The 24,639-nt window shown below is 54.2% G+C and overlaps 1 protein-coding gene across 5 annotated transcripts in view; it reads right to left on the reverse strand.

Moving 5' to 3' along the window:
* Nucleotides 1–24,639, reverse strand: part of LOC136331685 (calmodulin-binding transcription activator 1-like) — a 724,201-nt gene that overhangs the window by 498,435 nt on the left and 201,127 nt on the right. The gene's annotated exons all lie outside the window — the stretch shown is intronic.

The raw sequence follows: 24,639 nt of genomic DNA on the forward strand, positions 1-24,639 counted from the left end.
CCAGCCCGGGTGCAAAGCCAGGGCGACTCTTGCAGAGATGCAGAGATCTGGGCTTCCCACTGCGCTCAATTCTCCAGCCGCTGTGCTTGACTCGACTTCTCTCAGAATTTTTTTTCCCCTCACATAGTGGCCCCAGGGCACCGGGAGACCATCCGGATGCCCAGCAACCCTGGCAAAACCACAGGCTTCCCTGAGCTGCCAAAAGTGAGAGCGGGTCTGCGGGCCAGCCGCTGCCCTTGACATCTCTCCTGGAAGCAGATGTGCTTCCTCTGAAAGATAATTTTATGAAACGTGTAATATTGCCTCTCATACATTAATCAAAAGTGCAGCTCAGAGACTTTAATTCTGTCCCTGATAGCATCGGAGCTGCAGAAAACAATGGCCACGGTATCACCTAAAAGCAGACAGTCTAATTAAACCTCTCAGCCGGCGCGGGGCATCTCCAAACTGTCACCAAGTCGGGTCCTCCCCACTTCGCAGAGGGGGCGGCGGGGGTTGGGCCTTGGAGCCCGTGGTGGCACCCTCGAGTGCATGGAGAACGTGTGCTTTGCTTCTAGCCAAGCAGAAGACAGCAAAGGTGAAGGACCATCCATCCCTTCAGGGAGTCATGTACATGAAATGCAACATCCGTCTTGCTAGGAAGCTCTCCATTGCCTTCCGGACATGCGTGCTTTCAGGAAGCAAGCAGCCTCGTTGAAGGGGCCCGTGGGTCAGGGAACTGAGGGCCTCTGTCCGACCGCCTATGAGGAACTGAGTCCCAAAACCACTGCATGAGCTTGGAAGCTGACCACGCTCTGCTGAGCCTTCACATGAGACTGCAGCCTCCCTCCCAGCCCCAACAGCATGCCTGCAGCCTGTGAGAGAAGCAGAGGGCTCCCCTGAGCTGAGGCTGGCTCCCTGCACTGCAGAAACAGATACATGTGTTCTCCTAGAGCCACTCAGGCTGCTGCTTCAATTTGTTACATAGTCACAGATAACAGTCAAGACCCCGGCCTGGGTTCCTGCCCTCCTTCCACCATTTACTAGCTGCGACCTCAAGCAAGTGACTCAGTATCTTGAAGCCTCAGTTTCTCCATCAGTAAAATAGGGATCATAACCGTCCCTATCTGAAGGGGTGACCGGCTGGATGGGTTAAACGGCAGGGGGCACGAAAGGGTTTAGCTGCCTTGAGTCAGCTGTTGGCCAGGAGGGTTCCCTGAGGGCACGAGTCTGACTGCCCACAGGCCCGCATGGAGCTAAGAAAGTAACGTGTCCTGTGCGGGGTGGGGGTGGGGGGACACAGTGCTGGCAACGCACCATCCTTGAAAGCAGTGAGGAAGAGCCACACACACCATTTGGTGTGGCTTCATCTCCTCATGGCAGCCCAGGTAAGAAAGGCTGAATGAACGTCCTCCGTGAACCGCAGCTCCATTTTATCACCGCTGTGTCTCATTCCACCCAACACCCTGGTTCTCCAAAAGGCAGAACTTCGGTGACGTCTGCTCCAGCCTCCAGGGGTCCCTCCCGAGTCCCCTTCTTTCTGCTCCAGAGATAGTAGCCTCCTCTACCCACGAATTAGCCCGGAAGACAGATCTCAGAGTGGTTTAATGACCGCAGCATTTCTTGCCAATAACAAGCATGTTCCCCTATGTTTTGGGCTCCTGAGTTCATCCCAGCTAACTCCCTAGGACACAGTTTGGCAAGGTGGGAATAAAGACAACACTGTCCTCCCCCCCATTAAGTGCCAGGCTTTCCCAAGGGTAATTCTGGTTTGCAAAGGAGTGTGAGAGTGGGGAGTCATGGTCCCTGATGGCTTGTGTCCCCGTGTTGAATGCTTTGGGTTCGTGAGTGTTTGCTCCCAAGAAGCTGCTCTAACAACACCTCCTGCACTGGCTGTCGTCTGGGGTCGAGCTTAGGTGACGGCTGGACCTAAAGATGGGGTTTCGGCAGTGGCCCTTGATTGGCTTTATGGGGACACCGCACCAGAGGAGTCATTTTAATGAAGTAAATCAAGTACTAGCCAGTCTTCGGAGAAAACAGAAAGCCTGTCATCCTTTAATTTCTGGAAATTGAACTGCCTCGGGGGTTCTTTAAGAGCCCTGTGCAGAAAGGCGCTTTTCTGCGCTCCGGACCCCAGGCTGCCCGTGTAGGCGGCACGGGAGGCTGGGAGACACAGAAGTTCCTGGCTTAGCAAATTATTTCTCATTCCACACAAAGATAAACTCTGTTCGTTACACATGCCTCCCTCCGCTCTCCAGCATGAAAATCAGCTTCTGAAGTCAGCTCATCTTCCTACAAACACGGCTTTTTTTTTTTTTTTTTTATACAAACGGGTCTGCATTCAGCGCGTCTGAATAGCAAGCCCGCCATTATGTGGGCGCCTTGGTCAAGGTCTCCCGCCTCGGCCCCTGACAGGCACGCAGATGGTTCTGCCGCCACCCAATCTTACCCCACCCCCCCACCCCACCCCGCTTCTGATGTCTACTGTGTGTTTGCCAAGCGAACGAAGGGCCATTGATTTAACACGCTGGGATGTGAAAATTTTTTTTTGTCCCACAATGAAAAAATTCAAACAATGGGTGAAAACACAGTCATACACTTTGCTGACTCCAAAAACCACCTTTGGGTTAGAATCCAAAGCCACAAAGCCCAGGCAAAGCGAGAGGCCGAGAATCTTAGAAGTCTCGCTCTGGCCCACCCAACTCCTGAACGAGCAGAGCCCACTCGGGCCGACACCCCCAGGTGACAAGAAGAAGAGGGTCGGCTTCTGAAAAGCTCTACCCAGCAATCAGAGACGGTCATATCTGTCCACGGAGAAAAGCACGGCAGGGGCACACCGTGAGGATCCGCACGGTGCCCCGGGACCGGGGACACCTACGTGAATCAGCCTGTCATCCCCACGCGGAAGTACGAGGAGCCTTTTAAAAGCCGACACCTTGGCTGAAAATGCTGATTGAATTACTCAGGCAACTGCCTGGTTGGACCCTGAGGGGCTGGGACACAGAACAGAGAAATTTTGTAGGAAAAGTGAAAAGGCAGAAAAGCTCAAAGTGATGTCTGAGGAGGGCCAGCCCAGCAGGGCCCCCTGCCAGCGGGAAGCAGAGTGATGGGCCTGGAGGACAGGACAAAGGAGGGGTGGTGGTGAAGAAGTGGAGGTGGGGGTTGGGGGTGAGGAGGAAGAGGAGAGCAGCGTAAGGGGGAGCTGGAGGCTGAGGGTTCAGGCTCCTGGCAGCTCTCTTACCTGGTCCGCCCTTCATCCAGGAAGACGGATAAACCATCTCTCTCCACTCCCTCTATAATACCCAAGGCCCTAGGCCCATCACCTGCCCAAGGTTGGAGGGGGAGGGGGCAGTGAGGGCTGGGGGTTGATTGCTCTCTCCCCCACCCCCTCCCCGCTCAGAAGACCCAGCTGTCATTTTCTCAAGAGCGGTTTGAGCTGGTTGGTGTTCGGTCATTGGCCACTTGAAATCTGCACGGTGGGAGGAGAATTTACACCACGGAAATGAACAAACGCTGCAAGTCAGGGCCTTCTCCCTGCTGAGCATCTCCCAGCACTTCAGTGACAGGTAGTAACCATTCTGCAGGACACGCTGCATTTCTTGATCCGTGAGCTGAGTCTGTCTGTGTACCAAGTCAGTTGTGTGTATTTCCAAAATTCTTTGTGTTGGCTGTGCTTTTCATTGCAATTACGTAACTAAATAACATATAGACTAGTGATGCATGAGAAAAACAAGAAAGACAGTTGTTTCAGTGAACACTAAGTCACATAACACTAAGCTGATAAAAGTAAGCTGCTTAAAGAAGGCTGCCAAATTGGAAAAGAATTGATACAATCATAAAGTGTTTGTGGCTAGCAGGATTCTGTACCCAGATGGCTTCACAAGTGTCCTGAAGTTTCCCCTCCACTTTGAAGAAGTCGCAAGCAAGGTACTTTGAGGTAACCTATGAAAAAAAGATGGAACTCACCGACAAACAGCAGGCCTGAATGGGGAAAACCGAAAAATCCTTGAACCCTCCACCTCAAGACAAAAGACTGATAAGTCGATACCTATCTTTAAGGATGTTTTAAAAATTAACTAATTAACGCCCCAATGTTGCTGGCTCAGTGGTCAAGCACTATAAATATCTACCTAAAGACGATGGTGGGAGGCATGGGAGGAGAAGGCAAGGAGCAAAAGACGGGGGGTGGGAGAACAGAACTCTGAAGGTATGATGCTGTGGACGCCAGTTTTACGTGTCCTCTTGACTGGGCCACAGCGTGCCCAAATAGTTGGTCAAACACTATTTTGAATGTATCTGTGAGAATGTTTTTGGATGAGATTCACATCTGAAACAGTAGACGGAGTAAAGCAAATTGCTCTTCCCAACATGGTGGGCCTCGTCTGATCAGTTGAAGGCCTGGATAGAACATAAAGGCTGACCTGGGACATTGGTCTTTCCCCCCACTCCAGTCTTCAGTTGGTATAGAAAATGCTGGCTCTCCTCAAGTCCCATGCCTGCCAGCTTCCAGGCTAGAACTGCACATCAGCTCTCCTGGGCCTCCAGATTGCCAACCGCAGCTCTTAGAACATGTTGGTCAACACAGTCACATGAGCCAATTCCTTATACTAAGCACACACACATGCACACTCTACTGGCTCTGTTTCTAGGCAGCCATGACTAGCACAGAGGGCACCTGGGACTTAGCAGAGACACCTTCCGTCTGCTGTGCCTCCTCCTCACTCCCACCACCATCATAGCTTCTGCCCCCTCCATCACTGTGGTGTGGGGACACACCGCCCACCGTAGCACAAGCTCTGAGGGCAGTCGAGAGCCTTGTCTACAGCACTTGGCGTGTGTTCGGTGCCCCCCAGCGTCAATTAGGGAGAACTCTGACAATAGGTCAATCAGTCTGCGGGGGCCAGAAACTGCAATAGGTCTGGGGAAGTGAGAATGGAGGGAAGGTCCTCGCACTGGGTCTGCGGCTGGCTCCGGCCACGGTGGCAGGGGCCGTCAGTGATGGAGATGAGTGGAAACCGTGGCTCATGGACAGATCAGAAGGAAGGTCTTCCCAGCCACGACCAGTGGCTCCTGTGCTCAATTCCCAGCTGACCCTCCCGGGGAGCTGGACCAAACGTGCAGAGGGGCAGAGACGCCGGCGTCGGGTGTGACTTCACTCCTGCTGGGCGTTTTGGAGGCAAGAAAACTCTCACTCCTTTCTGTCTGTTCCATTTTTTGAAGCATAAAATATATTGCGAAAGCCAGAGAATATCATTAAAGGTTAATTATGAGAGACTTAAAGGTTATTTTTGCATATCTCACCTCTTGGACAAAAGCCACTTCCTCATTATCATGTTGGAATATAAATTAATCTGAAAAGCATTTAAAATGCCACGAACTCTTTAACTTTATTATGATGTTAAATACCACGAATAAATCTGCAGCAGCCAGGTCTGTCTGTGATGGGAGGTCCCACCTGAGACCCCCCCACACATCCCCCTGGCTCCTGGATGCTCTGACCTAAGGCCACACCAGCCCCAATCCCAGTCTCTGGACAGGGAGTGGGGTCAGGACCCCTCCCCCAAGGGAGCAGCAACTCACGCTTCTCTCCCAGCAGCCCAGTCTGGTTTAAGGGGCCACAGATGCTCATTTGAGCATGGGCCAGGGGCACACACGGAATCCTAGGAATCCCACATGCTGTTGGGTCCCAGGGCCTCCCATTGAACCTGCCCTGTCTGTGCTTTCTGACAGAAAAGGATGATTCCGGGCTTAATAAAGTTAGACTGAGTTGCACTGCATAACTTATCTGCACACACTGCATTTCAGAAATGCAGCAGCCTCTCTTGCTGATGCTACACTTTCCCTCGGGTGAACTGGGGGCTAGAAACAACAGGGTCAGGGCACCCACAGAGGGGACATGAGACTGCCTGGGAGGCTTCCCCGGATGGCACAAAGGGAGAAGGACACGGGGACCACAAACCAACACACCCCACAGGGCGGCCACAGCGAGCTGAGAGGCCCGTACCCAGGGCACCCCACCCTGCACAAGGTCGGGAGTCCCGGGAAGTGGAAAGAATAGACATGTGGCCCTTGTGCTCTAGCACCATTCCCCGGCCTTCCCGTGAGCAGTAGAACAAGCGCCCTGGAGAAGGGACGTTCCCTGAGGAATGCCAGGGCCAAAGGGACCAGCAGTTCAGCTCCGTGTGACTGCAGCCCGGCCCTTTATGTGTCAAAGACTCAAGAAAACAGAAGGCTGTTGGCCTCAGAGGTACTGCCACAAAGGGAGTCAGAAATAAGAGGGGGACAGGGAGGGCCCCACACTTGTCAAGAACAGGTGATGTCTGCTGGGCATCCGAGGGGAGGGTGAGCCAGGACCCACAGGAAAGAACAGTCTGGATCTGAGTCAGGAGGTCTGGGGTTAGCGTGCAGCTCTACCATGTACCACCTGTTACGTCTTCACCTCCTGTCGGTTCGATGGGGACAGTCATCTCTAACGCCACTGGTTGTGGTGAGGAAAAACTGGGGCGGCACCGCCACACTCGTGGAAGATATGAGAACTGATACAAAGATAGAGATTATTAAGATTATCTACAGGAAGCCCTGGCTAGTTGAATCAGTGGTGGAGCACTGGCCCAGTGTGTGGATGTCCCAGGTTCAATTCCAGTTCAGAGCACACAGGAGAAGTGACCATCTGCTTCTCCCCCCCTCCCCCTCCCTCCCTCTCTCTCTCTCTCTCTCTCTCTCTCTCTCTCTCTCTCTTTCCCTCCCACAGCCATGGTTTGATTAATTCAAGCAAGTTGGCTCTGGGTGCTGTGGATGGTTCCATGGCCTCGCCTCGGGTGCTAAAAATAGCTCAGTTGCTGAACAACGGAGCAACACCCCAGATGAGCAGAACATCACCCCACAGGGGGCTTGCCAGGTGAATCCCGGTCAAGGCACATGCAGAAGTCTGTTTCTCTGCCTCCCGCCTCTCACTTAATAAAAAAGAGAGAGAGATTATTTACAGGAATATTGAGAGAAACAAAGAAAAAGACCCAACCCTGCCTCTAATGGACATGTGGCCACACATTGTCAAGATAAGAGAACAGGTTTGAATGAAGCAGAGGTGAGAGACCAACAAAGGGGACCACAGCCACTGCCCCGCAGCCAATGTACTGGCTCCTGGGTCATGCCCATGCCCCCAGGCAACCCCACTCAGCCTCCTTGACATAGGGTTCAGTCACCCCCCGCCAGAGCAATGCCCACACACTCAGGCTGGAAACAAGGACAGGTGGTGATCATGGCACCTGGTACCGTCTAAGAACCGCTCTTCTACCTATGACCTCATTTGATCTTTGAAACAGCCCTGGGAGATGGGCATTCCTGTGCCCGTCTTACAGGGAAAACCCAGGACTCAGAGCGAGGACGCAGCATGCCCACGGGTCATCTGCGGTCACACCTGCAGTACCCTTCTCTTAGCTCACAGATGGCGGGATTCAGAGGGACCCAGGCACATCCGTCTCCACAGCCCCCACTTAGAGTTACTCTCGACGGCCTCCTCGGGGACACTCTCAGAGGTTTAATTCTCAGTGGGAATTTCCCTAAGACCAGGAACAGAGGAGCCAGAGCAATGAGAATAATGTCCCTCAAAGATGCTCACGTCCCAGTGTCTGGGTCCTGTACATGCGTGAGGTCGTATGGCAAGGGGGAAGCAAGGTTGCACATGAGCCAACCTGGACCTAGGGGCAGGTGTCCTTGGTTCTCCAGGCTAACCCAACGTGACCATTAGGATCTCTAAAAGCAGAAGAGGAGGCAGGAGAGACGACCAGAGACCGTGACAGAGTTGGGGAGGTGCCATGCTGCTGGTTCTCACAATGGAGGAAGAGGCCAGGAGCCGCTGAAGGAGGCCAAGACTCTCCCCCTGGAGGCTCCTGGAGGAACCAGCCCTGCCGACACCTTTGCTGTTGCCCAGTGAGACCCAGGTCGTGAGTCTGGCACACAGAGCTGTGGAATAATAAACGTGCTGCTGTAAGCCACTACGCTTATAGTGATCGGTTATGGAGGCAACAGAACAGGGGCATGTGTGGGGACAGTGGTCTCACCGGAGTCCCTGAGCTGGGAGGGACCTGGGGACACTTTGTGCTGCCCTCGAAAGAGGATCGACCAAAAGGGAGCCTGGGTAAGCCAGAGGGTCGGCACTGCCCCTCTGGGGTCCAAGGACACACCGGCCCCCTTGCAAAGGTTGGATCTGACCCTCCTTCTAGGAACATCGTTTATTTGCCTGAGGTCGCCAGCCGCTGTCCGCTGCCCGCAAGCGTGACGCAGCCCTCCCAGGCTGCCAATTCCGTATTATGATGAGGGGACCCACGTGCCCCAGCAGCAGGCCTAAATAATTCATAGCGGACTTATTTGAATGAAACAGCAGAAGGCAAGGGGCCGGACGGGGTCGGCTGGCCCAGCCTGCTTGAGCAATTCGGCCACTGGGTCCTTTTAAAACAAAAGGGATGCACTGTTGAAAGGATTAATGATTGGCTCCTCCACTCTCTTGAAGCCCTGCGGCTAGAAATTATCGCAAATTGATGTCTATTAAACTGCCCCCTCCCCCCCCCACATCCCAGCCCCTCAGGGAAGGGACCTTTCAGTGTGTGTGTGTGTGGGGGAGGGGTGCTGAAAATTCTAATGAGTGAAATAAAGGGTTGCACAGCCCAGAAAATGTGCTCACCTCCTGTTCACAGAACACCCCAGAAGCAACTGGAAGCAATGAACAGGAAGTATCAAGGTCTCGAAAGCACATGAAGCCACCACCTAGAGCCGGGGGCGGGGGGGGGGGGGGCACGTTCTGGGAAGGAACAGAATGAATCACTGAGAGTCAGATAAACTGAACACAGAAACACCTCAGGCCGCCTCAAGCCGGTTTCCAGAATGACCCAAACTCTCCGCTTCTAGGCTGTTGCAGTCAGAAGAGCCGTTGGAGCGCCCCCCCACCCTAAGGAACCAGGCAGAAGCCCACCCCACCAATGAGAAGGCCAGGCCAGCCAGCCCCACCCTGGGCTTCAGGCCCCATGGCTCCCGGCCCGCAGGAGGACAGTCCATCTTCCCAGTTTCACTGTAATATCTGGATTGGTGGGCTGAGATGCTGCAACCACAGATGTCCCTTTATCGATGGCTGAGATGGCAAACAGACGTTGACACAGCTAGCGGTCATCTGAAACAGGTGCTGTGTCTTAGGACGGTGTCTGAGGGTGGGTTTAGCTCGCAGGGAAACGAGATGTGATTAGTGATGTCTGTCCTGGGCAGTGATGGGTCACGCATATTTGCCATCTCTGACTCCAATTCAGCCACCTGAAGGAGAGGAAACCCGAGTCCCAGAGAGTCCCAGAGAGGCAAAAGCACTTTGCCCACAGCCACTGAGAAAGTGTGTGTCAACACCGTGGTCAGTCATACCCCACCTTTCTTTCCATCTCCATCTCACACACTCTGTGGCCAGCAGTGTCTAAGTGGGTGCCCAGGGGCCCCTGCTCCTGCACGCCTGCCCCTGTTGGGACTCCCTCACCTCGGTGTGGGCTGGATCTAACAGCTCACTTGCAAGAAACAGATTTGGGCAAAGGGACAGAACGTCCCCTGTGAGGTCAGCTTCCACCGAGACTCTGGGTTTGGTCTTGCTCACTTGCTCTGAAGTAGCTGCCCCTGTTGGAGAGGTTTGGGGGGGGGGCAGGCTCTGGCCAGCAAAGAGGGACACTGAATCCTGCAACCACAGCTGAACCTGGGGTGGGCCCCACCTCACCAGAGCCTTCAGATGAGGCTGCGGCCCCGCTGACACTTGGGTGCAGTCCCGTGAGGGACCCTGAGGCAGAGGCATCCAATGAAGTTGTCCCGGATTCTGACCCAAAGAAATGCTGAAATGATAAATATTTGTGACTTTAGGCCACCATGTGTTGAGGTAATTTGTTGCACAGCAATACATAACTAGCATTGTGATCAACAAATATTTTTGCGCATGGGTAAATAAATGAGTTCATTAATTTACAGGGGCTCTGAGCCTGGCCTCCCATGCAACTCTGGACTCTCATGTCAGCTACCTCCTGATTAAAATGCTCTTCTCTGCTGCATGTCGTGGCCTGACCTCTCCTGGTCCTTGCTCCTCTCTCCTCCCAGAAACTTGTTTGTCCCAACTATCGCTGAATCACCTGCAAGAGCAGAAGCGGAAATCAGTGAGGCCGCGTGTCCAGGGTCCAGGGTGATCTGGGGCTGCTGTTCTGAATGGGTCCCCGGTGAGACCATCCCAGCAATTCACCAATGACACCATGGCTTAGGTGCTCAGTACGAGTCACTCATAAACGTCTCATGACAATGGATGCTATTATAATTCCCATTACACAGATGAGGAAACTGAGGCACAGCTGGTAGGTTACTTGCTATATAATAAGTGGTAGAGTCCAGCTCTTACCCACCCCGCTCTTCAGCGTGAATTCTCTCCTTGGCAACTGGTTCCTCAGCCTCTGCACCCTGACATTGGGGTCCAGATGACGCTCTGGCATGAGGGGCTGTTCTCTGCATTGCAGGACGTCCGCCAGTGTCCATGGCCTCTACTAGAGGTTGGTAGCATGTCCCCTCCCTTTGTGACCACCAAAAAGGTCTCCAGACACTGTCAAATGTCCTAGGGGTGTTGAGGGGAAGAGCCGAATTTGTCCCCAGGTGAGACTCACACTGCTTTCAGATGCTGGACAAAGTCAACATGATCCATCCAGGTGACCCTGCAAATGGTTCTCTGCTCATGGCCCCATGAGCAGAGGAACAGACACTTGCAAGTTAGAAAGACATGGGTTTGAATCCCAGCGTGGGAAGGCCCTTGGACTCATGGTGTCTCACTAGCTGCTATGGAAGGAGCAGGTCCGCGCCCTCGAGCACGCTCTCTGGTGTCACAGGAAGCATTGCCTCCACTCCAGCCTCTGCCAGAATCCTGCTCACTGAACACAGACGGAGGCATCTGCCCACTCCTCCCCTGTGACGTGGCTTCCACACTATCATCATGCATTCCATGGCCTCCAGCGCCTTCTGATTGTCTACGTCAAAGCCACCAGTTAATCTGCTCATTTCAGGATGAGGTGCATCCACGTGTGGCCCCGCCTGTCCCTCACCAGGGAGCGCCATCCCCTCACCAGAGGTCATGGCTTTCTGATTGAAATGCGCCCTTACAAATGTCGCTGTGCTGTTTCTCCCAATCAAATCAATGGAATCCAATTGATCTCGGCCTTGTTTTGCATTCCTCCTGCAGCTCTCTGTGTGCAAGAGAGAGAACACGTGCTCGCACGCATATTCACACATACAGGTCAGGCTCTCCCGCGCGTGCAGTCTGAGAAGGACCCTCTAGTTACCTTGAATATGCGTGACTCCTCTCTATGATTGGATTAGGGGCTGTGCTTTCTACCGCCTTGGTAACCGCAGTGTCTGGTACAAACCCATGCACTCAGTGGACACTCGATAAAGGCTTGCTGATGACGGCTAGACATCACGGAATTGCATTTCAACGTCACCTCTCCTCACCCTACTTGCAGTTGACATCCCCGAGGAGATAGGCTATCCCTGGCGGTTGCCACACTACCTCCCCTGAGGCAACGCTTCAAGCTTGGCGTTTGTGATGGGCTCTTACTCTCCCGGCTAATGAGACCACTGCCCCAAACCCGATAGGAGAACCCTGGTGCCTGCCTGAGTCACAGCCAGCAAGTCGAGATGTTGAGCCATCTGCCCATGGGAAGCCACTTTCCCAGCCCATTAGGGACCATTTGGGCAAGCAGGTTCACAGGATGCGGCACCAGGTGGCCCCCCACCTAGAGATGAAGGCTCGCTGCAGGACCAACTTCCACAGAGCAGGGACATCGCGGGGAAATTATGGAGAGGGCCCAGCGGAGAAAACCACCCCCCAGGTTACAAACTCTCCCTAGTGTCCCACACTGCTCGGGGCGGTTACACAAGTATGGGGGAGCCCTGAGATACTGAAGTTGGCAAAAGCCCTGAAATGGGGTCAGAAAGGTCAAAGGTCTAGTCTTACCTTCTGAGGCGAATCCGCTGAGCGCACTTCGGGCCGGGGACATAATCTCTGAGACTCAGTGTCCTCAGCCTTGAGCACAGGGAAGTGGCTGTGCGGAAGAAAGGGGCTCCTTCTTCCTTACCCTCCCCACTCCTCCTCTCTCTCTCTCTCTCTTTCTCTCTCTCTCTCTCTCTGTACCACGGCATTCCACAGGCCATGCCCACTGTGCAAGGCTGTCATGAGGATTGAGACCCCTGATTGGAAGGAACTTAGCAAGTCATCAACAGCCTGCGAGGTACTAGGAAACCTCAGTACCGGTCTGTGGGCCGCTGTTCTAGGCAGTTTTACAAATGAACATCAACCGGCTCTGAAAGAAACCAGATAGCTAGAAAACACAATTACATAAAAACCAATTCTGCAGTGTACCCTCGGCTGAGAGCCTTAGCAGACAGGAAATGGCGGCCCACGTCTCCTAAAGCCCCGCGGGAAGAAGACCCACAGTCATTCTAAAGTCGACGCTGAGGCCCATGCATTCATTTTACTTATTTTTTTTTTTTTTTTTTACCAGGACATATAGCTATCTTCATCACACTTGATCTGGGCTAAATTTAAATCCTGTTGTGCTTCCTGAACAAAGAGCTCAGAGACACAGCCCGAGGACCGCTGGAAAGGACCCTGATGGGCCGTTCCGGCAGGCTGACCACACCACGTTCATCCCGGTGCCCGCCGGGAACGGGGGACGTCCTGGGAGACACCCCCAGCGGACGCGTGGAATTTTCCTGAACTGATGGCGATGGGACTTCTGTGGATTATGACACTTACCCGGATGACGGACGAAGCCCTAACTTCCTGGCACGGGGGAGGAGGTGGGGGGAGGGTAAACTCACAAAGCAATGACCTTAACTTAGTAAATTAATTCCAAAGCACAATTGTTTTCAATCTTCATTTAAAATCAGCCTTCGTTAATCTAGATTTAATGACATAGCAAATGGAAATTCCCTTAATAAAATAAGTTATGAATATTTATCATCCCGTTTTACCTGAAAATTGAATAATTCATCAATTAACTTTACTATTAATTACTTAATGCAAAATTAATCAACTGCACAACTCTTACATATCCTTGAAGACCCTCTGGCACTGGCCAAGGAAATTAAGCACCAGAGAAATGGCATGACTGTGGATAATTCCAGACCCGCGCCGACGGGACACAGGGGGTAGAGGGTGGGGTTTCTCCACAGGAAGAACAGCCACCTGCTCAGAAAGTGCAGGGGAGGCTCTTTTTCTCACCTTCTGCACCATAACCCAAAGAGAATTTATTTCAAGAGAAAATCTCTCCCGTCATTCTCTCCATCCTCCATCCCCACCCAGGGTTTCTCGCACGTGGAGGGGCCAGATATGAAGCCCTCACAGCCAGCAGAGCCCTCTGCCCTTGAGACCACGCCCCCCACCGCAGGGCCTCGGTCGGAACCTGTAGGAAGAAGAGGGACTGAGCAGCAGAGGACAGCAGATGAGCACAGAATGCAAGGGGACGCAGGAATAGGTGGTGTGTGACACCAGCCAAATGCTGAGCAGCTGACAATCTAGGGGGACCAGAACTTTGAGGTGCTGGACACCCAATCCACCCAGGGCAGCCTGGCACACTGAGCATCCTCTGGCTCTCCAAACTGGGTAGGTCAGGTCCTACCGTGTCCCCTGAGGGGACAGCAGTTAACAGGGCGTGGGCACCTTCAGGGAGGCAGGGCCTCCGTCTTCCCATCACGGAAAAGGGTATCTGCAGCGACAGGTCGCAGCACCCTCCTGGTTTCTCCAGACAACTGGGTTTCCAGGGCAACCAGGACCAGGCTGCTGGTCCTGTCTTCGCTCTACTGCCCTGCTCAGAGCCCTCCACTGGGAGTCCCGAGGCATCGGGCATTACCCTCGCATGCTTAGCCTGGTCCACCAGGCCTCCCGACCGCCAGCCCCACCTGCTTCCCAGCTCCACTGCTCATGGCTCTCCCCAGCCCCGCTGCCTCCAGCCGCAGGCCTTTCTGCCCGGGCTCACAGTCCCCTGACGCCTCTTGCCTCGCACCTGTAGGCCACCACAGGGCGGCCAGGAGCAAGGTGTATTTCTTCAAAATGCACCCATTCATGCCTCCCTCAACACACCCTCTCACACGCCATGCTCATGCAGTCTCAGGCACTCATAAACACACATTCACACACGCATCACATACAGGTACACTCACGTGCACATGTGCTCATGCATTCATGCACACATCTATGCTAACACACATTTACACATTCACATGCACACATACCCATACATGCAAATGCTCACATATTTGTGCATGCACACACACATTCATGCACTCACACACGCACTCATGCACACACTCACGCACACATACACACGCACACTCACCCTCACCCTTCAGGTCTCTGCCCAAAGCTCAGCCCCTCGGGAAGGCAGCTGAACCGTCAGGGCCCCCAACCGTGGTGTAGCCTCTCATGGTATCTGTCGGGGTTCTCCTCAAATTGCCATCATTACAAAGATGTTCTCTACCACATCCCCAAAGCTTAGCACTGTGCCTGCACCCTCTGAGCAATTAAAAAGTATTTGCTGAATAAACAGGTGGCCGGAAGCAGACCAACAATGACATGAGGTGACAATTTGCCCAGGAGGAAAGGGCTCACAAGTCACCCTGGGAGGAGACCACATGCCTTCCCCGAACACCATGCCATCAAGCCCAGGTCAGAAGGCAGCGTGTCCCAGAGGTGGTGGGCCGAGTGGACTCTCGGGAGCCCGTGGCCCTGAGGACTGCAGGCCTGCCTCTGTGGAAACACGTGGAACTGGCACATTTCACGGTGTGGGGAGCCGTGGACATGTCTGGCCTGCCTCTGCTCCTCCGCTGTTGTGCGTGAGGTTTGCTGTTGCCTGAATCCCATCCCTTTCCCCCAAGACCTGGCAGCGCAGTGACCTCCCCGCATGCAGCCCAGCACCAGCGGCCCTGTGTGCACAAACCTGTTTTGGCCACGGCCAGAAAAGGGAAAACCTGGACCTGGCTTCCCTACAGGCTTCACTGGGGCCGTGACAGGAATCACAACACGGCCGGCCCCCCACCCGCGGCACACAGGACCTGGGTTCCCCTGGCCCCCCAGGGTCACGGCTAGCCAACCACACAGCCCAGTCTGCAGCCGGGATCCTGCCTGGCACAGTCAGGGCAGCCAGCTCAGAAGAGCTGCTCCCTCCTCCCGGGAGAAACGTCCCTCTCCTCACAATGTCTCAGTGTTCCATCTTATCAAATCCTTGAACAGAAAGAAGGAAATTTTTCCCAGAATTTTTTTCTTACAAAAGGAAACCACAAGTGAATCAGGAGAGTGTGTGTGTGCATACATGCACACATGCAGGCATTGTGTGCTTGTGTCTGTTGTCTGGGTATATGTGTTGTATCGTGTGTCCTGTGTCCATTTATGTAGTGTAACATGTGTCCTGTGTGCATGTGTGTGGTGTGTGTACACATGTGTACACGTGTGTTATGCATCTGTACATGTGTCTATATATGTCCAGGTCTGTGTGCTATATGCGGTTGTGTCTCTTTGTGCTTATGCATATGTGTGTATTGTGTATTTGTGTATGTGTTTTGAATCTTTTTAAAGCCCCCTAATAAAGAACCATGGAGAACCCAAGAAGAACGCAGACAATAACACCTCCTGCCCTGACGGAGAGCAGCCCAGAATATCCAGATGATCGGGGAACGACTAGTTACACAGAACATGATGAATTGCGCAAGGGGTCTGCCTGAGACCAGGCCCCCCACCCTCAGAGCTGCGGGGCACGTGGGCTGCTCCCTTCCCCTGCAGCCAGCAACGATCCCTAGATCGTTGAGCCAGGGGAGAGACCACAGATGCCAGCCGACCCATTACAGAAACAGCAGACAGTTTTCCAAACCCAGGACAGGGCAGCCAGGATGCTGAGCACAAACCACTGGCAACAGGAATGGAACAATCGCAGTCGCTGGACACTGATGGGCAGGCTATGCAAATGCCCATCGATCTGGGAGCCATTTCATTCTCAGTAATAGTCTCTGCTGCCAGGCCGTACTGCTGCGCGGTGCCTGCAGATGGCACCCTGGGGGAGCAGCCTCCAGCAGGGCGCCCCAGCTCCCTACCTTGCACCCCAGTGCCCTGACCAGAGCACCCTGACATGTGGGACTTCTGTACTGTCCAAGGAAGACATGCCATACCACTGACACAAAGAGCATTGAGGTGCCATTGTCAGGGGACACACATGGCACACTGAATGGCCCTGGCAGCCCTTAGGACCCGAAACTCTGCCTGGCGAGAGGCCACACCAGGATGGGCCCTGAACCAAGGGCGGGGTGCTGAGGCAGGTGGGGAGGCAGACACAGTGCGGGGGGCTCTGGAGCTGCACCCTCGCAGGCAAGGAGTGTGCACACCTCAGCCACAGCGTCTCCTGGGCCCTGAGCGCTGGTGCATTTAGAAACCTCACAACTGCCTAGGAGACATTTCTCCCTGAAAAAGAGAGGGAGGAAGAGGAGAAAGCAAGAGCCTGAAGCAGCAAGTCAGACAATGGGTAAGCGTGAGATGGGGCAGCGGGAAGGCGAGAGGCCAGGTGACGAGGGGGACTGCGCGTCGCGCCTCCAATCCAGGACAGCACACAGATGAGACCAGGTGAAACCCACACGGACAGCACAGAGGGCAGCAGGGTGAGCACAGGTCCAAGGTGTGCCACCCTCCGGAGAGACGGGAAGCAGATGCAGGCTAGATGACTGACACAGCGGAGCAGAAGCAGCTAAAACCCATGGGCCCTCCCAAGGGGACACCCAGAGCACACCCGGTCACCTGCAGAACCTGGAAAGACTCGGGGTGCCAGTGAAGGCAAAGGACAAGGACAGGGACAGGTGGGAGGCAGGGACAGGCTATTAATGTGGACAGGGAACATCAGATCCTCCCAGGGCCCCACATAGACCCAAGGAACCAGGCAGCCACCTGACCTCTGTCAGGTGACATTTTTATCCTCTGGAGAAAGGGCCCGGAAGACTCCGGACCTGAAGGCCACAGAGAGAGGCAGGAAACACCAGAGTGAACCAGGAGAATGCAGTAATGCACGTGAAATCCCAAGACCCGCCCTGGCCAAGCCAGCTCAAACCACCCGCCTGGCAGCAGGTTGATGGACCCCGCTCTGGAGAGCCCGTGGGGCAACCTGGACACCAGCATCGAGAGAGGCTGCAAGTCAGCATCGCCCAGCCAAACGCTGGCTACCTCTCTTGCCCTTGTCTCGTAAGGAAAACAGAGTGGAGGGCACAGTGGGAGGATCAACTCCTCGCTGAGCGCATGAGGAAGTCACGAGGTAACATCTAGCATGGATAAATCAAGGAATAGCAGAATAAACATAGTAACTGGAAGAGTTGCGAGCGGCTACTCCTGGGAAACAGGGCTGAGCTGGAGGGCAGAGGACTGCTGTGTTTTTCTTACAAGCCTTTAGGACCGTTTGACTTATTAAACCATGTGCATGGCTATTTTTGATACAAATTAAAATAATAAAAGAGAGTAGGGGGGGAGCTGGCAGCTGGCAGCTGGCTAACCTTGGGAGATACAAGGGACGCAAACATCCACCACGCTCTCGGCTTCATCCTGGGACGCAGTGATAGCCGTTCCAACCAGAGGCTGAGGACAGCTGAGGACACAGGAGCCAGGGTGTGGCAAAGTCCCCCTGCCCTCCCAGGTACCAGCTGTACTCCCACCACGGCCCCTTCCCGTGCACAGTGGGGACTCAGGGGGTGGCCTCTTCCAGCCCCTGCTGCGCCACCTCCTCTGCAGGCAGCGGTTCCAGAGAATGACCCAGAATCTGGGACAGACCTGGTTCCATGAGGAGGCGAGGGATTTCCCCACCACCGTCGAGACAGCAGACACGCTGTCGGGATCCAGGTCACAGCTAATTCCTGCCTCCTCCTCTTCCCCCTCCTCCTCCGGAAACGACAGGACCCCTGAGGCAGTTGCCTTGAGGTGGGGAGGGTCCCAACAGGGCAGGCAGTGGGGGAGGGGCTCCTCCTGAGTCAGCAGAGCCCCCCCCCCCAACCACACACTGTTTGCTCTGTGCTTAATGATAAAAGCTGGGACTTTGTCGGGCTGTGCTGCTCGATGTATTAAGGCAGATGCTGACATGGATGTAACATGACACATCGTTATGTTAATTTGATCGCAGGTCCCCAATTCAGCACAATGCAAAGGTCACCACGCTGAAGTGAGTGCTGACCTGGTTTATTGCTCCCCGAGCAGTTCCCGAAGAACAGTCCCTAGAATGCTCCGCATACGAGGCTGCTCATCCTGACTCTGTCCCCTCACAGCACCCAGCACCCCCTGTGCACGGGCGCACCCTGGACCAATTCCCAGCCCCCCCCAACTCTGCCCCTCTGGGCCCAGAAGGGGCTGCAAAGGCATCTCTGGGAATCTTTTTTCTAACTGGGTAAAATATGTATAACATAAAATTTTCCATTCCAACCACTGTTAAGTATTTGGTGCAGTGGCATCGGGCACATTCCCATTGTTGTCATGCCACCGTCCCCACTGCCGTGACCATCCCCAGAACTAATTGTCCTCCCAGGCTGAGTCCATCCCCACCGACAGCCCGGGCAGCCCCTCCTCTGCTCCGGCCCCCATGCATTCAACAGTTCCCAGGACCTCACCTCGGTGGATGCAGACCAGACTGTCCTAATGTCACCAGCTTATTTCACATAGCATAACGCCCTCCGAGTTCGCCCATGTTGTGGCACGGGTCACAGTCTCATTCCTTTTTAGTTCTGGAAACTTTTTTAATCATTCAAATGGGTTCTCTATAAGACCTAAGCAATTCTATTCTGGTCAGTCGAGCTGTCTCCCTGGAAATCGGGGCTTCCTTAGAAAAGTCCTATAACTATCCCCAAGGTGCAAGTGGCCAACAAGTCACCCCCAAGTGTCACTCACAGAGGAGCTAGCAAAAACAACACCATTGCCTTGGAACCAGGCCAGAACCTGACCAGGATGGCTTCTAGGAGAGTCCTCTGCACACACCCAGGCACCACCGCCTGGTCCTCTCTGCTGGTCTGGACCGGTGCCACCGCTGCTCAGCCGGGAGCTGCACACCGTCCCGCACCCCTGTCAAAGCCCCTGCCCCTCTGTACATAGCCACTCAGAGACAAAAGGGACAGCGGGTCCAAAGGCAGGGGACCTTGCCATTCATTGGGGAGCAAGACTTACCCACCACGACAGCTACTCTGTCAAACGGCTGATGACACAAAGAATGAGGAGGTCCACCCTCTGGCATGTGTGGAGAGGGAGCCAGGAAGAGGGGGGCCCGAGGGACGGGCAGAGTGGGCTAAACAGGGGCATTTGAGGGGAGGCCGTGGCTGAGTAAAGGCAAAAGCAAGAGAACAGGAGGTGTGTCTGGGGACAGTGAGCGGCCCCCTCACTGGAATGGACACTGTGAGGGGAGCTAAAGAAAAGCACAGAGAAAGGTAGGTCCACAGAGTAATGACCGAGAACAGCACCGGAGTGTGGACTTGATCTCACGGATGGCTCTGAGGGTTCACAAGTGGGATGGTGATTAGGGCGGGGGCGATCCGCCAGGGGAGGGGAGTGCAGGGGCAGCTGTGCCGATGATCGATGATCGGAGCCTGACGTGAGGGTGAGTGCCGAGCGCGGGGGACACGGGAAGTGAGGATCTGAAGTGACCTGGGACCCTGGCAGAGCCAGTGACAGGTCCCAGGCAGTCGCCGGGGAAAGAGAAGCCAAGGAGGAGCAGGAGGTGTGCGCTTGGATGCCTTTAAAATGGGGTGGCTCTTCTGAGGACCTGGGGAGGCAGAGGTGGGCAGAGGCGGTCACCGAGTGGGAGTAAGGGCCCCCGGACTCCCTCCCCGGGAAGAGGGAGGAGGACAAGTCTGAGATCAGACGACACGCAGGTGCCCAGGAGAGACTCCGACTCAGGGAACGGTCCCAGAGAGTGAGTCGTCACGCCTGGGGTTCTTGGAGCCCGGGGCGGGGGGGGGGGGCAGGGGAACAGGTAAGGAAGAGCAGAGGACCCATGGCCTGGTGTCCACCGTCCTGCCCGCCCGCCCCGGAAGTGGGAAGGGGTCCGGCACGGAGAGCCGGGGAGGGAGGGTGGGGTCTCTTATGGTGCCACTGGGCCTCACTTTGTTTCTCTTTCCTTCTAGAATCTCCCTCTACTTGGCTGTTTCACTGCTTATTGACCAAGAAGCAGTCGCTGTTCGTTACAGAAAAATTCTATTACTAGACCTTTCGTGACTCCACATTAAGGTGTATCTATATAAATCTAATGAATTAATTAGATAATTAATAGCATTTCCCAGCCTCCTCCTACCCAGCACACACAGGATTCCTGGGAAGGAAGCGGTTTCGGGTTCATGAGGCTGCATGTCCCCGGCTTCCGGGAAGGTTGCACACTTCCTGGGGGAGGAGAAATGAACTACTGGGGTTGCTCAATTTTGCATCCCACCTGCCTGGCTCTGCTCGGCCCCACTCTCTGCCACACAGGGGACAGTGCATTTCTGCCACCGGACCTGTGACCTGAGGGCCAAAGCCAGTTCAGGACGCAGCACAGGAACCCACTGGGCTGACACACCTGAGCCATGCTCATCAAAAATAGGTTCTGCCTGGTGTCCGGTGTCCCGGGGGAAGGAGGGGGGGGTTCGGCAGCCACGGAGCTGGGAAGTGGGGAGGACCTGCGGGCCACCTTCAGTCCCCACATACAGCATGAAAGCCAGGACTATGGGCTTTATCCTGACTTCAGGTCCCAGTCCTGACACTTGCTCTGTCACCTGGACAGACCCTGCCCCCGCTCTGCCTCTCACTACCCGGCAGAGCTGTCGGAAGGGTGTCAACGCACAGAGCCTGTGGATGAAAGAGCCGGGGTGCATTCACGCAATGGACTACGGCTCAGCCACAGAAAAGGAGGAAGTCTCACCTTTTAGGACAGCGTGGATGGACCTGGAGAGCACTGTGCTAAGTGCAATAAGCAAGGCAGAGAGAGACAAGTGCCACATGATCTTACTTGTAAGGTGGAATCTAATGAACAAAGTAAACTAACAACAACAAAATAGAAACGGACTCATAGATACAGAGAAGAGACGGACAGCCATTAGAGGGGAGGGGTGCGGATATAAATTGTGTGCAGGGAAGACCACACGGAGAAAGTGACCCCAAATCAGGCCGGAAGGAGGAGCTGGAAGGATATTCCAACGAAAGGAGGAAGCTCTTGTTTCCATGGCTTGAAAGTCACCTCGTGGGGCAGGGAGTGTGGCGTTCCCCAGGGTCCCCCAATGGCATTACTCCAGTGCTGAGCACACAGCAAGTGCCAAATAAAGACGTCCTGACCGGTGATTTTTCAAAATGCCATTTCCAGAAGGTCCCAGTTGCTGATGGTACAATATGGGCTGTTTGAACATTCAGCATTCGGCCCCCACCACCACCACCCCCGGGAGCCTCCGGGTAGCACACTTCATTATTAAACAGGTGAGCGGGGCCCCCGGGACCTTCTCTGTAATTAGGGCAGAATCTGAGCCAGGGCTCTATTTATAACCCCCCTTCCCAAAGCCGCGGAGACAGGCGTGGGCTCCCAAGCAGCCCCTATACCAACATCTATATGTGTACTGATTACAACAATTAATTTAATAGGGATTCCTCCACACAAACAATGTATCATTTTATTAGGAAACTCTATAAATGTCAGTGGTGCAATTCATTTTTATTAATTTTCCGAAATGAAATTAGCGGCGGCGGTGGCCGTGGCCAACGGGAGCTGCAGCGCCTTCCCGTTCAGCAGAGTATTGGTGCCATTAATTCCTGGGCACTGGGGGGGCCGGTTTGCATGAACTCAGCGGCTAACTGCACCAATTAATTTCAATAGCAGAGAGGGGAGGGGGGATTCAAGCTCGACTCAACGACTAATTTAGGAAGGTCCTTGAACAACCGCAGCAACTTTTCCTCCTCCTGGGACAAGAAGCACTCAAGTGTAAACATACACGGAGTGGATATGATAATACGGATAGGAGACGTTTCCATCTGCGCCTTCCGTCTTCAAGAAGGAAAGAAGGCGTGTATGTCCGTCCTTATTGAGCCCGTGGACATTCTGGCGGATGCTTCCTGAGCCGAAGCCTCCAGCTGGCCTGTGGACTGCCCCTTGCTGACAAGAGGAAGTCCCCCCTCCATGCATCTGCACAGGGGCCCTCACAGCACACAAAGCAAGGTCACGCTTATTATATTGTTCCATCCTCATACTGGCCCAGTGAGGAAGGGTCCACATCGGTTTTATTCGACATGACGAAGAAAAGGTGGGGCTTTTCGAGGGGCTGAAGTGCCTTCTTAAAGCCACAGAGCTGCTGAGAGACAGCCAAGACTCAGACCCGGACCCATCAACCTCTGACACCCACATTCCTCTTCCTCCACACACACCCCCATGCACCTCAGGATGGGAAGTCTCTCAGCTCTAAGTGTATTCCCAAAGCCAAGTGAGTCAGGCATGACTGTGACCGCCATGCACTGCTCAGTAAGAACTCGAATTCCAAAGGCTGCAAAACAGGACAGAACACCCCCCCCCCTTGAGATGTTCAACTGCTCTGCCATCAAATGGTGGCTGCTCAGGGCTCATGTCTGCACCTCTAAAATCAGCTGTCCAGCCCCAACACAGTCCAGAGAGCTCCTCCCTTCCACTCAGACACAAGGAGTGTCTTGCCAGGAACACAGGGGCGAACACAGGGGCACACATGGGGCACACACAGAGGCTGGAGGCTGCCCGTGCTGAGAGCCACCGCTAGGGGCCGGGAAACGGCGCAGAGGCAGAAGTCAGACAGGTTGCCTTCTCCCCAAGGAAACCAGGGCAGCTGTCCTCAAGGTGAGGTCCCAGGCGGGCCACATCCAGGGTACTTGTTAGAAATACCAGACGCTCAGGCCCCACCAGACCCGCTGAATCCCACCAGGGGCTAGGCTCAGCCTCTGCATTTCAGCAAGCTCTTCAGCTGGTTCTGAGGCTCGCTTGGCAGTCACCACCTGGAAGAAAACGCCCCCAGAAGAAAAGAGAGACACACATGCCTGGCTCTCCATGGATCATGATATGGCTGTGTCACCAAATGGCAAACTATCATCCTTTACGCTCTGCTCCACTCCACCCCCAGTCCACACTCTAAGGAAGAAAGTCCTTCCTGGGCCCATTCTTATTGGGCTTGGCCAAGAGATGGCTCTGGCCAATGATTTGTGAGCAGGTGTGATGTACAACACCATATGCAGCAGGGGTCTTCACTGTGCCTCCTTGGATTGCCTCTGCCATCCCTCAGGAGAACCAGATGTCCCCAGCAGTGAACAAAAAGACATGTCGAGTCTCTTGAACCCAACCCAAAGCCACAGCCAACCCACAGACCTCTGAGCAGGATATAAACATCTGCTGTTACCAGTCACTGAGTTTGGAGATTGCTTCTTACGTGGCGCCATCATAGCAAACGCTGACTGTTACAAAAGCCACTTGATTTTATAGCAGAAGAAATCATGGCAACAGAAGGCTGAGGAGATGAGGATGCCCTGAAGTGGAATTCATGGAAAGCTCCAAGACTCAGAGCAAACCTCTGCTCCACCTGGGATACAGGAATCTCCAGAAACCATCTCCCTTTCCTCAGCATCCTCTCCCCTCCCTCCTCCATGGAAACTGTTGCCCCACCAGAAGTATGCTCACCATGAAAAACCTAAACCTAAAGAAGTAATATTCTAAAGTATCTCCTAGAATGAGTCAACATTCTAGAGGACAAAACCTTTCCTCCACAGCTCAGAAAGAATGATTAGGTCAAGCTGATGGCCATGGGGGCAGAGGATACACACCCCACCCCGATCCCTGGTCCCCGTTAACAAACCTGGAAAATTTGGTGCTTCCTGCCCAAAGTGAGACTCTTAAATTCTGCTCTCAAATTCAACCCACGGCCCAGTGCTCCTGCAGGCCACTCTTCAAACTAACAAACACCTGGCCCTGTCGCCGCTGACGGAAAAGCTGTGGCAATTGAAAGAGAGTGGCCACGTATTTCTGAAGCTCTGAAATGCAATGCACTAAATATAAAAACCGGGAGCCGGCGAGGAGGAAACGGGCTGCCTTTAAAATAAACCCTACGTCCCGACGTCACCGTTCTTCACAAAATATTATCACCCGCACAGGCAGAACACTAGCCGGCCGTATCTCCACCAATTCCCCCGACTCCTGAGTGGCAGAAGAAGCTCAGCCTTCGCGGCAGTCGGTAGGTTCAAGGACAGTCACTGCATAATACACTCCGCACTCGGCCGTTGCTTCGGATCTGGGGCTTCTTACTGCCATCAAGAATACCTTGACTTTCAGTGTGTAAAATACACTGGGATCAAAGTGGACAGTTCGAGGTAGTTTCCCTTTTCAAAAGTAAGTTTCTAGACAATACGGGGGGGGGGGGGTAGTGGGCACGTCCCCAAAATGAACTTCCCCTGATGTCCCTGCCCGCCGAGCCTTCAGAGCACCCCCACACACACCCCAAGGAGGGACCACGCACGTTAGGCTGTCAGGTTCAAAGTTCCTACTTGCATGCCGGCAGCTACGCAGTTCTGAATCCACCACGTGGCGCTCAGCACCACAGTCTCAGGTCAATCAATGAGACCTCGGGGTCACGTGCTGT

This window comes from Saccopteryx bilineata, chromosome 3 (assembly GCF_036850765.1).
Source record: "Saccopteryx bilineata isolate mSacBil1 chromosome 3, mSacBil1_pri_phased_curated, whole genome shotgun sequence".
NCBI classification, from domain to species: domain Eukaryota; kingdom Metazoa; phylum Chordata; class Mammalia; order Chiroptera; family Emballonuridae; genus Saccopteryx; species Saccopteryx bilineata.